The sequence below is a fragment of the Schistocerca piceifrons genome, chromosome 5 (genome assembly GCF_021461385.2).
Source record: "Schistocerca piceifrons isolate TAMUIC-IGC-003096 chromosome 5, iqSchPice1.1, whole genome shotgun sequence".
NCBI classification, from domain to species: domain Eukaryota; kingdom Metazoa; phylum Arthropoda; class Insecta; order Orthoptera; family Acrididae; genus Schistocerca; species Schistocerca piceifrons.
This window is the reverse complement of record NC_060142.1, coordinates 441,565,445-441,582,556: the sequence shown is the minus strand read 5'-3', so window position 1 is coordinate 441,582,556 and position 17,112 is coordinate 441,565,445.

The window sequence follows — 17,112 nt, the reverse complement described above, 5'->3', positions numbered from 1 at the left end:
GGAAACAGAAAGACAGACCATGGAGTAGCATCATCCTTATTCACCACAAAAGAAGAAATTCAAGACAACTACCTCTGCCGGAAAAGTCATGGTGACAGTCCTATGGGATTGTGATGGCGTCATTTTCGTGGATGTGATGCGAAGAGCGTCAACCATCAATTCAGAAGCATACATGAAGACTCTGAATAAACTCATGAACCGTTTCCGACGTGTTCGATCGGACAAGAATCCAGCAGAAATCTTGCTCCAACACGACAATGCACGCCCACACGCAAGTCTGAGAACCCGGAAACACATCGCCAAATTCGGTTGGATATCATTGCCTCATCCACCATACAGTCCAGACCTGTATCCCTCGCACTTCCATCTCTTTGGACCGCTTAAATATTCTCTAAGGGGAACACACTTTGAAGATGATGAGAGTATCCATCATGCAGTTAAAACATGGCTGCGCCTACAGGACAAGAGCTTTTCCAAGCAAGGGATGAATGCTCTTCCACAACATCGGCGTACGGCCATAGAACGTGATGGAGACTGTGTAGAAAAATAGGACATGAACAAGATGTTGATGTATATTCTCACCAAATTCTGACTCTTAACAATAAATATGTTCTGAGAAAAAATGTGGGGCATTACTTACTGAACGATCCTATTATTTACAAAGACCTTGTGATATATTCTATTGTACATCCGTCTTTCCAGGAGCTTATATGGGCCGAGAACTTCCTGGCTTCTTATTAGGTTTACTGGTTTCAGTAAAGGTATGGCTCGTGATCGTTTCACTTCATTTCATTTCATTATCCTGCAAGTGTCACCTAGGTGGTGCTAAACGAGGAACATAATGCCCGCAACTAGACCATCTTTGGCATCTCCTGGTAGCCCAAATATTAAATCACGCATCAGAAGGTGTTATGAGTGCAACAACTTTCAGTCAGAGTCACTACCACTAACACTGCAGTTGCACACACAACAACCATTGTTCGGATATGCTTCTGTTTTACATGCATAGCTACACTGTGCCAGCATAGCTTCAATACTTCATCTAATTATGACATGCATTGTAGCAGTCCAGCACAAATTTGCCTGCCAGTGTCCCATTTGGCTCGAATACCAATAAACACCCAGGAAAGTGACCTGCAGACCGTTATTGTTACAGAAGGTATGTTAATAATTTATTTTTAATCTTTTCATGTTATGGAAAGATATTAATTGTTTCATAATACGTTTCGCAAACAGTAACTTCAGTCAATACAACTTTGGTGCGCTACGGATACATTTTGTGAAAATAAAAGCAATTTCAATACAGTTTACATTCCTGCAGGCGAACCTAGGCCTCTTATTACTTACTGATTGCAAATGTTGTACTCAAGTGCAAATTTTATATTTAATAAAAGTATAAAAAACATTCTAAATACAAGATTGCATAAATATTTCTTTATGTAAAACATATGGTTTCGATCATTCTGTCATCTTTAGATCATAAAAAAATTTTTGTTATGAAATGTGTTCAGTTTTAAATTGGACTTCACGTCAAGTTGTCATGTGGATAAAAACTGCACATTGTAACAGGTTTGTCATAGCTAAAATATTTACAAATGTATGTTTTAAATATTATTATTTAAATGTTATTCATGTATTATTAAGTTTTTAAATATTTTAGCTATCACAAACCCTTTATAACATGCTTTTTTTATCCACGTGACAACTTGGCGCAAGATCCAACTTAAAAATTAATTTATACCAAAAAGATTTGTGAAACCTAAAGATAACAGCAAATTCTGTCGAAACCGGTTGCTTTAAATAAAGAAATATTAAATAAAGAAATTCTGCCAGCAGAATGTTTTTCAACAAGTAATAGTGGTCGCTTCTTCTGCCTTGTCAAAATGAGATAATCAATTAATAAAAATAATTAATATAAATCATCTACTGAAGCTTATAGTGTAATAAATCTTTCACCACATGCATTAAACTCAAAAGTAGGTCTAATAAATTGCTCTCTACAGGGTGAAAACAAGATTTGAAGCTGGTGGTACTATTGTGGTACATTTACTGTGTACAGTTGTAAATTTTCTGAATTGGAAAATAAAAGTATTAACTCACAATCACAATACGGTTAAGGATTTTGCCAGATGATTCTCCTTTAATTTAAGTGAGTCTTCTTTCTCCCTAGACCGTTATTGGGTACCCTTTACAACATACACATATTGTACAACATTTGGTTGGAGTACATTTAACCCTAGCAATACCAAAGCATTTTCCAAATCGCGCGCTTCCAAAGAGGGGAGGTAGGGTACTTAATACCCACTGTAAAAAGAAATTTAAAAAAATAAATTCGTCGTTGTTGAATTGTGTTAACAACATAATATTTAAAGAGGGACTGATGCGTAAGTAGTGACCAGAACCTGAAAATGCCTTTTAGCATACTCTTAGTAATATCAACGTATTCTCATTAACGTGTTCTACCGAATTTGTGACTACCACAAAAATTTTTTAAAGATACAAATTTGGTTCATTGCTCTTGGCATTTACAATCAACATACTTTTTAAAGAGATATTGACGTGTAAGTAACGTCTTGAACTTGGAAATATTAAATACAATATCCTTTGGACGGAGTGACTTCAATTTTTTGGTTAAGTCTGGTGGAAGAATTAATTAAAAACAATAAATATTTTTTTTCAAAATTTTAAAATATAAAGTAACTGACTAGGTTACAGCATTTCAAAAGGTGGGCATAAAGTACCCCCTCCCCCTGCGTTTGTATTGCAGGCTTAACTACCATGATTAGACCAGAAAAAAACAGGGATGAAAGAAAAAAACTTAAATCTTCTCTATATTATAGATAATACAGCTTTCAGACAGGCCGGCTTTGATACCAGCTTTCATAGGCCTTTTACTGAACACTTTGGGTCCTTAGAAGCTATCAAAATTCCAACTTGGAAGCATTTCCGCCTCATGAAAAATTCAGTGCTTCCCCACCGTCGTGTTCTGTATAGCACCGGCTGCGACATGCATCTACACTGACGGCTAACGATCCTGTCACCGTAGCGAAGCAGCTCTCCTCTCCTTTCCGCTCGTTTCTGCTTTCCGCCGACACTGGTGAATCATTAGGGCCGTTTTGTGTTGTGTGTGAAAAAGCGCGAGGAAAGAAAAGCTAGCGCGTGCATTATTCAGCGCCCGGCCACCCGAGCGCCAGATAGTTGCGGCGGGCGACGGCGCGCGGCGCCACCGGCGGGTCTGCAGCAGCGCCGCAGGCGGCTGTGCGCGAGATCAAAGCTGCACCACAAGAGAGAAGCGCAGAGCGGCGCCGCGCGTTGTCATGAAATTTTCAGCGGACAGGGGAGGCAACCGAGCCGCAAGCCGGAGAGGCAACTCCAGCGTCTTGTGATGCGCCCGTTATTAATATTGTAATTGCCGCTTGAGTCAGGGAGTTTGAGGCGAGTTGGTTTAATGGTTCGGGGGGCACAGCGCTATAAAAAGTGGAAGAAGCCGCTGCTATGATTGAAGGCGTAGTAAGGCAGTGCCTTTGCTTCACCCTACTTTGCTCTGATACGATACTTCAAAGACTTGGAAGACCCTCGTTAGATCCAGCTGCTTAGACGATGAGGACGTCCTAGAAATGAGTAACGGAAGGAGAAGAGGAAGACGGAGAATGGAAGAGATGCATACCACTTAGCCTTATTGCTCGAACTCAGAATAAAGTGATAAGATGCCAGAATTACATGTATTGGGTTGCTGCACCAATCTTTATCGAGTTCGGTGTTTTCAGTTAACAAGTAACCTTGACTATTACCACCACCGTAACCTCCCTCAATGTTCGACAAAACCGGCGTACTTAAGCAAATAGCAAACTTGATCGAGAAGCTTCCTCTATAGATTCATTACCATTTTAAAAAAACATGTTTTTAAAATACGGAGAAAACGGAAGAATAAGGGATAATACATAATCCGATCGTGGAATAGGTTAACTTGTTAATTCATTTAATTTCACGAATATATTAAACTCGTTAGAACGGAAGCCACATTTGTACAGCACATTTAAGAAGGCAACTTTAGGCAGGGCAGATGTGATGTGCGTGTACAGACTGATTACAGTTTCAGAAAAACTGCATGATTAATTTAAGAGGAAGAGCTTCACAAGTTGAGCAAGTCCGTAACGCGTTGGTTCACTTCTTGTCCTTATGCAAGCAGTTACTTGGCTTGGCATTGATTGACGGAGTTCTTGGATATCCTCCTCAAGGATAATGTGCCAAATTCTGTTCAATTGGCGCGTTAGATCGCCGAAATTACGAGCTCACTCTTGGGCTCTGCCCATAATATTCCAAACGTTCTCGACCGGAGAGAGATCCGCTGATTTTGCTGGCCAAGGTAGGGTTTGGTAAGCACCACGACAAGCAGTAGAGACTCTCGCCATGTGCGAGCAGGCGTCACCATGCTGAAATGTAAGCCCAGGATGGCTTTCCACGAAGGACAACAAAACGGGGCGTAGAATGTCGTTGACGTACCGCTGCAAGGGTTTTGTTTAAATCTTCAGCTGCGTTATTTTGTTCATAGTGCAATAGGAATTTAAGTTTTAAACGTTTGTATGACAATATCTGTCCAAACAAATGCACATCTTGTAAATAAAAATACATTTTTGACGCCACTACATTGTCAATACAAACACCTTATTTCGTGTTAGTTTTTTAACCGACAGACCGGCGTTTTCAAATGTTTAAATGTTATAACAGATAAATAAATATAATTAGAAAAAAGACTGATTCAAAGAAAAATTGAGAACAAATGGAAAATTGTTAAGGCTTTCGTGGCCACTTGTTGACAAACTGCCCATTTGGCTTCTGTCTCTGGTTCTTCGGCCGCCGTTCGTCTGATTTTACTGACGAGCCACTGAGGTGCCAACCAGTGACTCTCTGGAGCACATCGGATCCATTTTCCCGAAAGACATCACAAAGCTCTTTCATGCATGTCTCACCACGAGCTACTTCACGTGCAATGACAATTTCTACGAACAGCTGGAATGCGTCGCCATGGGTGGTCCTCTTAGTCCAGTGGTGGCCAACTTCTTCATGGAACATTTCGAAGCACAGGCGCTGGACTTGGCAACTTGTAAACCTAAGATGTGGTACAGATACGTCTATGATACTTTCGTTGTATGGAGCCGTAGTGAAGAACAGCTCGGTGACTTCCTCAGACACTTGAACAGCATCCATGCCAACATAAAATTTACCATGGAAGTAGAAAAGGACAAAAAACTACCATTTCTAGATGTGCCGGTCACAAAGGATGGCGAAAACATGGGACACAGCATGTATCGAAAACCGACACAAACGGACCGATACCTGCACAATTTATCAAAACATCACCCGAGCCAGAAAAGAGGCGTGATTAATATGCTCGTAATGCGAGCAGAACGAATACGTGAGGCGCAGCACCTCCGACGCGAAATGCAACACCTGGAAGGTTTTTTGAGGAGCAGTCGGTAATCCACAAGTTATATTAGAAGGGTAACAGAGCCAAACTCTCGGCGAAGTGACAAATCACCCTTTCTGACATACATTTTCAAAGTGACGGACAGAATCGGCCATATACGGCGCAAACACGGCGTAAAGACGATTTTCAAACCGACAAAGAAGGCCAAAGAGTGTCTTAGATCGGCAAAGGAGAAAAGGGACCCACTTGCAATGTCGGGAATATGCCGCATACCATGCACGTGCGGGAAAGTTTATGTCGGAATGACTGGACGATCGATCAACACCAGCATCAAAGAACATAAGCGACATTGCAGGCTGGGACAGGTGGAGAAATCGGTCGTGGCAGAGCCACGAGACCGACCACGTAGTAAAATTCGCCGACTCGAAGTTCTGGCCGTAGAGAAGCACTATCACACCCAGTTGTTCGAATGTTCGAATGTGTGTGAAATCTTATGGGACTTAACTGCTAAGGTCATCAGTCCATAAGCTTACGCACTACTTAACCTAAATTATCCTAAGGACAAACACACACACACACCCATGTCCGAGGGAGGACTCGAACCTCCGCCAGGACCAGCCGCACACACGCGCTTGTTCGGAGAAGCTATAGAAACACAATAACACGGAAATAGCTTCAACAAGAAAGAAGAAAGCCTTAAGGTAAACGGATCCTGGCTACCCGTGCTGCAGCGAACGACCGTCGCAAGTAACAAGAGGAGACCCGCACCGGAAATGACCGCGGAGAAGCCCTCGGACGTTGACGTGCCAGGTACACTTTGTCTGCGGCCGCGAACTCGGCTCCAGTTCACTACCAGCAATGGATGGTGAAGCTTTGACAATGCCAACCTGTGCTGGTGAAACGTTAGTAATATCATCAGACGAACGTCGGCCGAAGAACCCTAGACAGAAGCCAACAAGCAGCTTGAAAAAATGGAAAAGTTCATACGGTGATTAAAACGTGATAAAGGAATATAAATTTAAAACATACATTTAAATCAATCAGTTGAATTAGAATAATGATCAATGTCATTTCGATAAAGAATTTTTAAAAAGCTGTAATGCACTTTATAAGATTCGAACCCATAACTTTCTGCATGTCAGGACCTTAGCCAGTGCACTACACTATGAACCAGCTTCTACAACATTTCTTTTTTACAGCTATGCAGCGTCACGCAGAATTCCGAAATTATTTCAAATACTCGCAAACGAGAGCCGACCAGGGTGAATGGCTGCAGTGTGTGATACTTGGGCCTTAACTTACATCATTGTACAGATGGTTTCAAAAGTTGATCCCACAACTGGAGACCTCTCATTGTTAGACTGTATAACAGTTATTTATTTACTAACTGAGAAGTCCCACTTCATTTGATCATTTTTCCATTTGTATTCCGAATGAAGAATAAACGTGCAATTAATCATCTCATTTATACAACATCCATCTTATTCAAAATATAGTCTTATAAATAACATTTGCTTTTTTGCTTTCGGGTGCAAAGATGAAGAAGTTTTGTAGATGCCTAGCACACGAACACGCTAAGAAAGATTGCCCGCCCGAGAACCACTATTCATTCAAATTCACTCCACAGAAATGGTATGTTAGTCCTTGAAATGCAACAGTCGCATGGCATTATCAGTCGGAGATCCCGTCTGGGGTTGCTCGGCCGCCTCCATTTGGCGCCTCTTTGGTGTCTTGCTCGTCGATGAAACTGGCTTGGTTCAAATGGCTCTGAGCACTATGGGACTTAACATCTGAGGTCATCAGTCCCCTAGAACTTAGAACTACTTAAACCTAACGAACCTATGGACATCACACACATCCATGCCCGAGGCAGCATTCGAACCTGCGACCGTAGTGGTCGCGTGGTTCCAGACTGTAGCGCCTAGAACCGCTCCGCCACAGCGGCCGGCGCTCGTCGTTGAAGTCCCTGTTCGTTATTGATAGTGATACTGCCCCCTAATCTTACTGGTAAATGAAACCTTTTAATTTTTTTTTGTCATACTGTCCGTAGTTGCTTCACAATTCATGAGTGCATTCTTGTTCCGTCATTACAGCTAGAAAAAATTGCGTATTTTTCTCTCCAGACACGTTTCACTTTATTGAAGTAAAGTATCATCAGTGGTCCGTAAGTAAAGATATTTGCAGTTTTATTTGTTTTCTAGATCGAAAATGTTTAACAAATTGTGATTTTTACGTACTGTAATTTCTGCTTAGTTTTCCGCCTACATCAGGAAATACCGTCTGCTAGTATGTCCTTGGCTTCTTTCTTCGTTAGGTACTGATAATTGTGGTCTAATTTTACGCTGCTTTGCAGAACTGCACATTTTTTTACGTTTAACGCAGCACAGTTCCCTGCATCACTGTTCACTGCTAATTTGTGTGTTTTGTGTTTTGTAGTGTTGCCAACACTGCCGCTAATACAATACATCTTTAGAAATATATAAATAAACAGTTGACAATGGTGTGCGAAACTGCGGAGTGTTACACGTAAAAAAAGTATACAGTTCTGCAACGCAGCATAAAATTACACCACAATTACCAGTGCCTAAAGAAAAAATAAATCAAAGACATACTAGCAGACGGCATTTCCTGATGTAGGCGGAAAACCAAGCAGCAATTACCGGCAGTCAGGGCCGGATCTAGGAGTCTTACGAAGGGGGGCAAGTTCAATTTGCTGCCCCTTCTTTCGCCCCCACTCATAAAAACCAAAAAATTTTGAGAGTTATTTAGGTAATATATTTCGAAATAAATGTCAGTATCTGATAAAATTAACTTAGTTTATTAAATGAATTAAGGGAAAAGAAAACAAACATAAACAATTTTAAAATATACAAGAATATACCATAAATCTCGTACAATAATCAGTTTAAAACTTCGCTTTCCGAGCTTTTTTGGCTGCAAAAAGGTTTATGATTTCATTATAGTTTATGGAAGCAGATTGTTAGTGCTCTACGGAGATTATACTGAGATTTGTTAATCTTTATTGAGCAGTCACGCCCCTCAAATTATTTTTAATTACTTTCAGCTTGCAGAAACTTCTTTCCCCAGAGGAAACAGAAACTGGTGTGGCAAGGAATATTCTTAAGGCTGTAGAAACGCTGGGATACCGCTCTACCAATTTATTTTTATAAATCAAACTTAATGTGGATGATGCAGAGGCATTTTGCAAGTCTCTCTCTATTAGCAGGGAATGGTGTTTGAAACGTTAGATTTCAAAAAAAAAAATTCTTCCTTGTTTAGATCTTCTGCGTAGCTATCAGACAGTTCAGCTGCTTTGGCCTTTAAGTCCTCCACTTCCATTTCTTGAATTTGGGCACCACACAGAAAACTTAATTTTGCACTAGTGTTCACCAGTGCACTAAACGGGCACTCAGATCCATTATCACTCTGTCAATTATTTCTAACAGGGACATCCTGAACAAATCTTCCTGTGAATGTTTGGATACTTCATCCTGACAAATCTCATCGGTCATTTTTTTCTTTCTTCTGTTCCTTTTTTCTGAGAATACTGTTTATACCTCATTATCTTCTGCTAGCACTTTGGCCTCAGATATAGCTTCAGAGGTACAAGAGTCTCTGGAAGTTTTCAGAAAGTTCAAAAGGCTTTGAATGTTTGGAACAGCTTTATCAATTGTAAGGTCTTCTCTTTACAGAAACTGATTAACATGATCTATTTTTTCAGTATTGCATACCATAAACAAGTTAAGGCAATAAATTTGAGTTTTCCCATATTTTTTAAAATAGACCTTGCCTCTGTTTTTGTTTGTGGTGTTGAGAATTGATAAGTTTCCATTTCTTCCAGAGCCTTTACAACTTCATGAAAATACTTATAAACTGCTTCATCTGCCTCTACTCTTGCAGACCACCTAGACTTGCTCTGGGGTTTTAATGTTGTGGGTGCATATTTTTCTAAGATTTCCACCTTGATGTGGAACCCACAAATACATACAAACGGTGGACCCTTCCAAAAAACGTTTGGGCTTTAGCAGCTGTGTCGGCTGCATGTACTCCTACTAAATTTAAAGAGAGAGCAACACATGGTGCGAAATAGGCCAGGTTATTCTTCGCAAGTATTCTCGACTGGACCCCTTTGAACTTTCCAGCCATGTTTGCCCCATTGTCTTAAGACTGACCTCTGCAGTATTTAATGGTCAACCCATCTTCTATTTTTTTCAGTACTTCTTGACTACGACATTCTCCTGTTTTGTCTTGAATCATACAAAAGTCAAGAAAACTTTCCACAACCCCTGAGTCATTTGGCTTGACATAGCGAACTACTTGAGTCATCTGCTTATTGTGGCTGATATCTGGATTGCAGTCAAACTTCAATCAAAAGTATGTAGCATCTAAAATATATTTAATTATGTCTTGCCTTATTTTGTTGTCAATCAAGTCAAGGAGCTCATCTTGCATATATTTGAAAAAATAGCTAATCTGCCCTTTCTTGTGGACGCAGACGAAGGGGGAAATTATAGTGTGATATAAGATCAATAGTATTTAGAAATTTCCCATTTTGTGGATCACCAAAATCACCAACTTCTTTTGTTCTTCTAAACGGACTTCCTTGCTTTACTGGAGAAACGACTGCATCAATAATACAGTGCAACACTGCTCTCCAGTGAGATTCCTCTTTTTTATCTGGTCTTGCAGCCCTCTATCAACGCCTAGGCTTCCGAGAGAAGACTCTAGAGCCTTCCAAGAGCAAAAAAAATTTATGGTTTGGTGAATTTTCATGGGCAGCCAATTTTCCATTAAGCTTTTTTCAACTAACAATCCCTTCCTCTTTAGCAAAGAATGATTTTGCCTCAGAATCTGACAAGATAATCTGCAGAGAATACAATAAACATTTTTTGTCTCACTATAACCTAGCTTTGATGTTTTAACTTTGTCCCATTTTTTAATTGCTTTAGAAACCAGTCTTTACTGAAATTGCGACCTTCTCTATAGCTGTCACTGATGTCAAGCTCACGTTCGTTTTCTGCTCTCATTTTTATAATGTTACATCTTTCAGAATCAGAAAACCTCTTTGGCCATGTACCAGGATCGTTAAAATCAAACTGAAACTCACAAGTTTCATCCTTTTTCTGAAAACTAACTGATGTTCCAGGAAGTAGAGTTTCACATTCCTCACAGTGTCGTCTATTACCTTCGTACTCTGAGCATCTTCATTTTCACCTGAAACCAAAAAATACATAATCCATACTAAAATTGAGAGATTTACTTTCTTTGAGTAATTTGTTTACATCCTTCTCTGTTGTGGTAGTGTTACAGTAACTGTAAGTTATTGATCCCTGAGCCTATCCATATGAAGTGGTCCAGTAAGGATTGCTTGACTATTTTTAAATATTTTGATTTTTTTATGTGATTACCCCTATAATTGAGAAGTTCAAAACAGATTTAAAAAATTACCTTGCACCGTTACTGAATGGCGGCCATTTTTATTTGTAAGTGCAAGACGATTTTCCAGTTTGGAGACGTTAGCGATAGTTTGAAGACCTCTGATTGTGATTAAGTTGCAACTCTGCAATTGGTACGCTTGTTTTTAGAAAACTCTCCTTTACAACATTGTCCATTACACAAAATACCCTAAATTCAATTTATATTATATAATCTTACCTGATGTTTTGTTTTCTTTGCTGACAGCAGGCCTTGTGAAAAAGGAATGTAGTTTTCATGTCTGAGACAACACCTCACTTACGCTTTTCTTCTTCTCTTCTGCTGTTTTTCATTTCGCCCCACTACCATCCATTACTAGACAAGTTATAAACAAATTTAAATCCACAACAGAAGAACAATAGAGATCAAGTCAAAAAACAATGATACGCCATGTAACCCCGTCGAGTCCCAGTAGTAAATGGCGACGGGAGAGGGTTGGCCGCGCGCGCATCATGTCAGAGCTTTGGTGTGAAACTATTAGCTGTCAGCCGGTGTTGACATCTTAGCCGATTTTCGGCTGATGCCCGCCGATTTATGGAATAAAAAACAGGAAATTTTTTTCTTGTTTGCCGACAGCCGAAATTCTGGCAGTTTTCTTGTATTGCCGCAAATACAATTAAATAATTTAATTTAACTTATTTGATGCACATTGCTACTAAAATATTTACGTTCAAGAAGAGGTTCCAATAAGTTAATGATGATATTAATATTTTGAATGGACCTTTAGAACAGACAGCTCAAACTGTATGAGTCAATATTCTGATCGCTGCCAACTGCGTGACGTCTGGTGCAATAAGGGTGTAGTGCGACAACTGTGGTTTCTCGAATAACCATCGCACTTCTTATGAGCAGGCAGGATTTGATTATGGGACGGTTTTTCAACAAATTTGCATTGTAATTACGTAGACTTGTAATAGAACTCAAAAAGGCACTAGTACTGTATGTATTGCATCTTAATATGTACATTTCATTCCAAAGAACTGTTTGCTAGATAGCCACAATAGTATGAATGCAACATTAAGGAGCTGCTTTCTTCAGTTAAAACTTCCTGGCTGAGAAGCTGTGGGAACTGCAAGGGACATCTTCCAAAGTAAAATGGCTACTGCAGTTTTATACACTGACCACGGACTCTGAGCCCAGAAGTTTTATATGAAGAAGACGACGGCCGTAAAAGCCTACATTGTATGATTAGTTGCTGCTTTGTTTGAGCTCAGCCATTCCTTTCTTTTCCTTATGTTAGAATAAAGACACCATTTCTCGTCACCAGTAACGATACATAATAGGAACTGAGGGTGTAGGTCACGAGCCAATTGATGAACAAGCAAAGATGCACATATGCCCACCCACAGCTTTTTGTGATTTTGGCTTAGAGTATGCAGTACCCATACACCCGATTCTTGAACCTTCCCCATTGCATACAAATGTCGCACGATGGCAGAATGATCATAGTTCATCTCGTTTTCCATTTGTCGAGTACACAGACATGGATCATTATGGATTTATGCGTGTAAATGATCATCAGACCCTGAAGATCTTCCCGAACGTGGAGAGTAATTAATGTCAAGACTATCCACCTTACAACGAGGAAAGCGTTTTCTTGACGTGCTCTGTCCAGTGGCATTATCCCCATACACAGCGCAAATGTTTCTGGCTGCCTCCACTGCTATCAACCCTCTGTTGAAATCAGACAGAAGAATATATCGGAAATTTTACGATTTATCCACTTGGCAGTCCATTTACTAGCGTCCACAGTTCTACTCACTATCTCCAAATGACAGAACGACAATATGTAAACTCAAATACCAACAGTGAACTAAAAATAAAAAATGACAATCGATAAATAAACCCAAGAGTCAATAAATAAATCAACATGCAAAACAAAAACGTTACGAACTTATGCCCCAACCAAGCAGCTGAATCAGGAGGTACATATAACAACACGGAAGTGGGTGAAGCGAGCGGCCGCGGATCGAATCCACCAGTAAATGTCAAAAGTGGAAAAATTGAATTTTTGTCGATTACAGCTCCATATACAACGAATAGAAAACAAGTTTTTGGATAAACTTTTGATATATTTTGTCGTGGAATCCGAATCTACAATAAAAATGGTAGGGTGCCCATTTGAAAATAAAAAGTTGGCCCTGCCATAGGACGTTTGAGGGGTGAAGAGGTGGCCAGTTATAGTACATGCAGATGTCTCCGTTGAAAACACTAACTTTTTATCTGGGACATTTTTTCATACTGTGCTTATTTTCCGTGGTATTTAGCTGTTCCAAGTTAAAACAAACACATAATATCTCAGAGGCTCATAGTCCGACCGCACACACGATCATAGCTGACAACGCCTGACGAGGGCGACTACGTAAGTCATGGCACTGTTGTGCTCAAAAGTGGAATAATCGATTCGGCTGTATAAGCGAGAAACATTTCATGTGATATCTTCTTTAAGCTATTCCTCACAGCTTCGATAAAATAATCATTTGTATAAACCACCAAATGGCTGCTATTCCACTTTATTACGCTGCAACTAGACTCCACTATCACATCAGATAAAATGGTATTTATACCAGCGGAAAAATGCTTCTATCAGAGCACAGAAAATGCGAATATGTTCCTGTTTATTTAAAAGACTCAGACTGAAAAGTGGGGTACAAGCTGTCTCATTCGGCCTTTCACAAAAATTTTGACATGCGAACCTCCCCTAACTGTAATTCACTCACACCCACTCTCAGTTGCCTTTCTCACTCACTCATTCAGCCCAAATCATTATCATAATCTCTTTCTCTCTCTCTCTCTCTCTCTCTCTCTCTCTCTCTCTCTCTCTCTCTCTCTCTCTCTCTCTCATTGTCTCCCGCGTGACAGCATCAGTCCTCTTGAAACGTCCCCTTAGAAAAATTAGTGAATGTAGACTATTGTGAAGTGGAATTCTTGCAGAAACAATGCCCAACGTTTTGATCTGTCATGATTTAGTTTTCAAGACATAAGAAATTGTAATGCACGATGATCACTGTATGCTTTTACGTGCTTACCAGAAAGAAAGAAACGGAATTTGTTAAATACCCAAACGATTGCTAAAGCTTCTAATTCAGTAACGGAATAATTTTTTCAGATTTTGTTAGCACTCGGCTAGCAAAAGCAATGGTTTTCTGAACAGTAGCGTCATTTTCTATGGCTTCTTGAAATAAATGGGCACCAAGACCGACTTTAGAAGAATCTGTGCTAAGGCAGAAATCTTGTGACAGGTCTGGATGAGCTAATATTGGCGCGTTAAGTAGCGATTCTTTCAAAGAATTAAATTCCGACTGTGCCTGTTCGTCCCAGTTCCAAATAGTATTTTTTCCCGTGAGAGAACAAAGTTTTGGTGTAACTAGAATTTGCATATTCAGAAAACGACTGTAAAAATTTACGAGACCTAGAAAACTGCGGACTTGTTTTTTTGTGGATGGAACTGGAATGGCTCTGATTGCTTCTAACTTTTCAGGATCCGGCCGAATGGCTTCAGAAGAAATAATATGTCACAAAACTTCACCTTTGTCCTACCGAATTCAGACTTTTCCAAGTTAACTGTAATTCCAGTTTCTGCAAAAATAAGTAACACGCTGTTGAGGATGCGATTATGTTGTTCCCATGATGCTTCTGCTATCAGAATATCGTCCACAAATAAGGTGATGTGACGTTTAAAGAACTCAGGTAATACGGAATTTAGCCCACGAATGAATGCTGCCAAAGAAATGTTCAAACCACAAGGAAGTTTCCGAAACTGATAACAAACGCCAAAACAAAGAAAAGCTGTGTACTTTCTACATTCTGGATGAAGTTCGATCTGATAAAAGCTGGATCTGAGATCAATGGAAGACAACACTTTTACATTTTGAAGAAGTTCTTCCAACGTTTGCTGCCTGTCTGTTTCAGAAATGATGATAGTACTGACTTGTCTCGAATCTAAGACAAGCCTGATCGATCCGTTTTTCTTCTCAACAACATGTAATGGATTGTTGTATGAGCTTACTGCAGGTTCAATAATGCCCTCGTCAAGCATAGATTGTATTTCTGTTCTAACACTGTCCCTATAATGTGCCGGAATTACGTGTGGTCTAACACAAAATTTAGTATGCTCACGAACACGAAATTGGTATTGAAATCCCTTGATCGTTCCTGTTTTGTGAGTAAAAACTGTGGAATGTATTTGCAAAATCTCAAAAAGGTTCTGCCTATCAGTGTCATTACAATTCTCAATTGTTTGAATTTTATTCTGAATTAACTCATTAGTATCAAATACGCCGTCGATATCATCCCTCTCAATACTTGCAGAGTGATTTTTAGTGTCAAGTTCCGTCGAAAATTCCGAACTGTTGTCTAACAGGAGGTACAGCCGATTAATTTCCTCGACATGATTTGAGAGCCAATCTTCAAATTTCAAAGCTATTGACTTTCTTTCTCTAAACTTATTTCAGCATAGTGAAAGCTTAAGATTGCTTTGTATTCATTCAAAAAGTCTACTCCCAATATAATTTCGGTCGACAGTAACGGAACAATAAGAAAGTTCATAGAGAAGCTGTGGCTTTGACAAAGGAATTCTTAGTTGGTTTGCTCGTGTACATTTACACTTTTTCCAAAAATTGCACCTTGTAATTTAATCTTAAATAAAGGAAGTGTGGGGCAATCGATCGATTTGTTGCATTTGCTAAAAGCTGTTTCGTTTATTACTGAAATGGGACTGCCAGAGTCAAGTACTGCCATAAATTTTACGTCATTTACTGTAATGTGAATTACAGGATATGCAATGTTACTCTCTTTTACGTCGTGTTCCTGGAGTAAGATGTCCCTAATGTCTTCCATTTTTATGTAATTACTAGCTACGGCAGCTGCGTCGTCAGTTTCATAAGTACGTATTGTGGCTGCCAGCGGTGTGAGTCATTGCCTAGTGGCTCTTTGTTGGAGCGCATCGTTATTGGAATTTAGAGATCTAACTTCTACAAAGTCACCTTGTCGAGAGGGCCCTGCCCTTTTTGAATCCCGCCAGTTTTGATGAAATTCAGGTCTGTCGTTTTGTCGGTAGTTTACATAGTTTCTTTTTTGTCGGTCATGTGGTATAGAATTTCTCCCTGAATCGTAACTGTGCGCTGGTCCGTTGCGTCTAAAGTTATTCTGTCTCCCTTGATAATAATTATTTTGGTTCCCATATTGTCTGTTTCTCTGATTGTCTCTGTGATAGTCATTACTGCGGAGAGGTGATCTTTTCCTGTAATTATTACTACTCTGCCAACGGTTGTCATATGGGTGGTGTCTGTTTTGGTCACGATTTACGTTGTAAGAATAGCCTTGTTGTGTCCATTTATTATTTCTGTCATCGCGGAATTGTGACGGATGTGACCTGTAATTGTTGTGTTCCTGGTTTCGCGTCCCGCGATTGTCAGTGTCAATTCCCAATTCTTTTAACAGTCCCTGAAAAGCTTCAATGTCGTCTTTGCAATGTCCTGCCAAAATAATGTGTCGTAAATGTTAAGGCAATTTGATTAAGCAAAGGCGGATGAGTTCTAAGGGGCTGTATGGGTTTGACAGGTACTGATTCTTGTGCAACATGTCTTCAAAATATTTCACAAGACTGGAAAATTCAGATTGTTCGAAATGTTTCATCATTATGATGCTATGTTTTACTCGGTCTTGTGTAGCTTGAGACCAATATGCTGAGAGGAAGGCATGATAAAATTCTCCTTCACTGTGACAATCGTGAATGATCGATCGCATTCTTACAGCTGGTTCATTCTCTAAGTAGCCACACAAATTTTAATCTGTGCTCTAATGACCAGCTGGGAGGAAAACAGTGTGAGAATCTATGAAGCCACGCTTGTGGATGAATGGTGTTGCCAGAATTCTTAGATGTTTTGAATTTACGTGTAGTAATGAACAGCTTATAGTCGGCGGTTCCATCTCAAAATTCGGTGCACCTTGCCAATTTCTTTCATAATTTCCGAGATGCCCTGTGTTATTATTTTGCGGCTTTTCCGTATTTCTAAGTCCCTCTTCCCGTGTTGGAGCGTGAGTGCCCTCTGAAATATGTAATTCTTCTATTACTTGTGCCAACTGATCTTGTACTTCCCGGATTTCTCTTTTGTGTTGCGTATTAATTTGATTCTGATTTTGTTTGAATTTCTTAATTTGTTCATACTCTTCTGTGTCAGTGAAGGCTACAGGTCTTGTGTCATTCA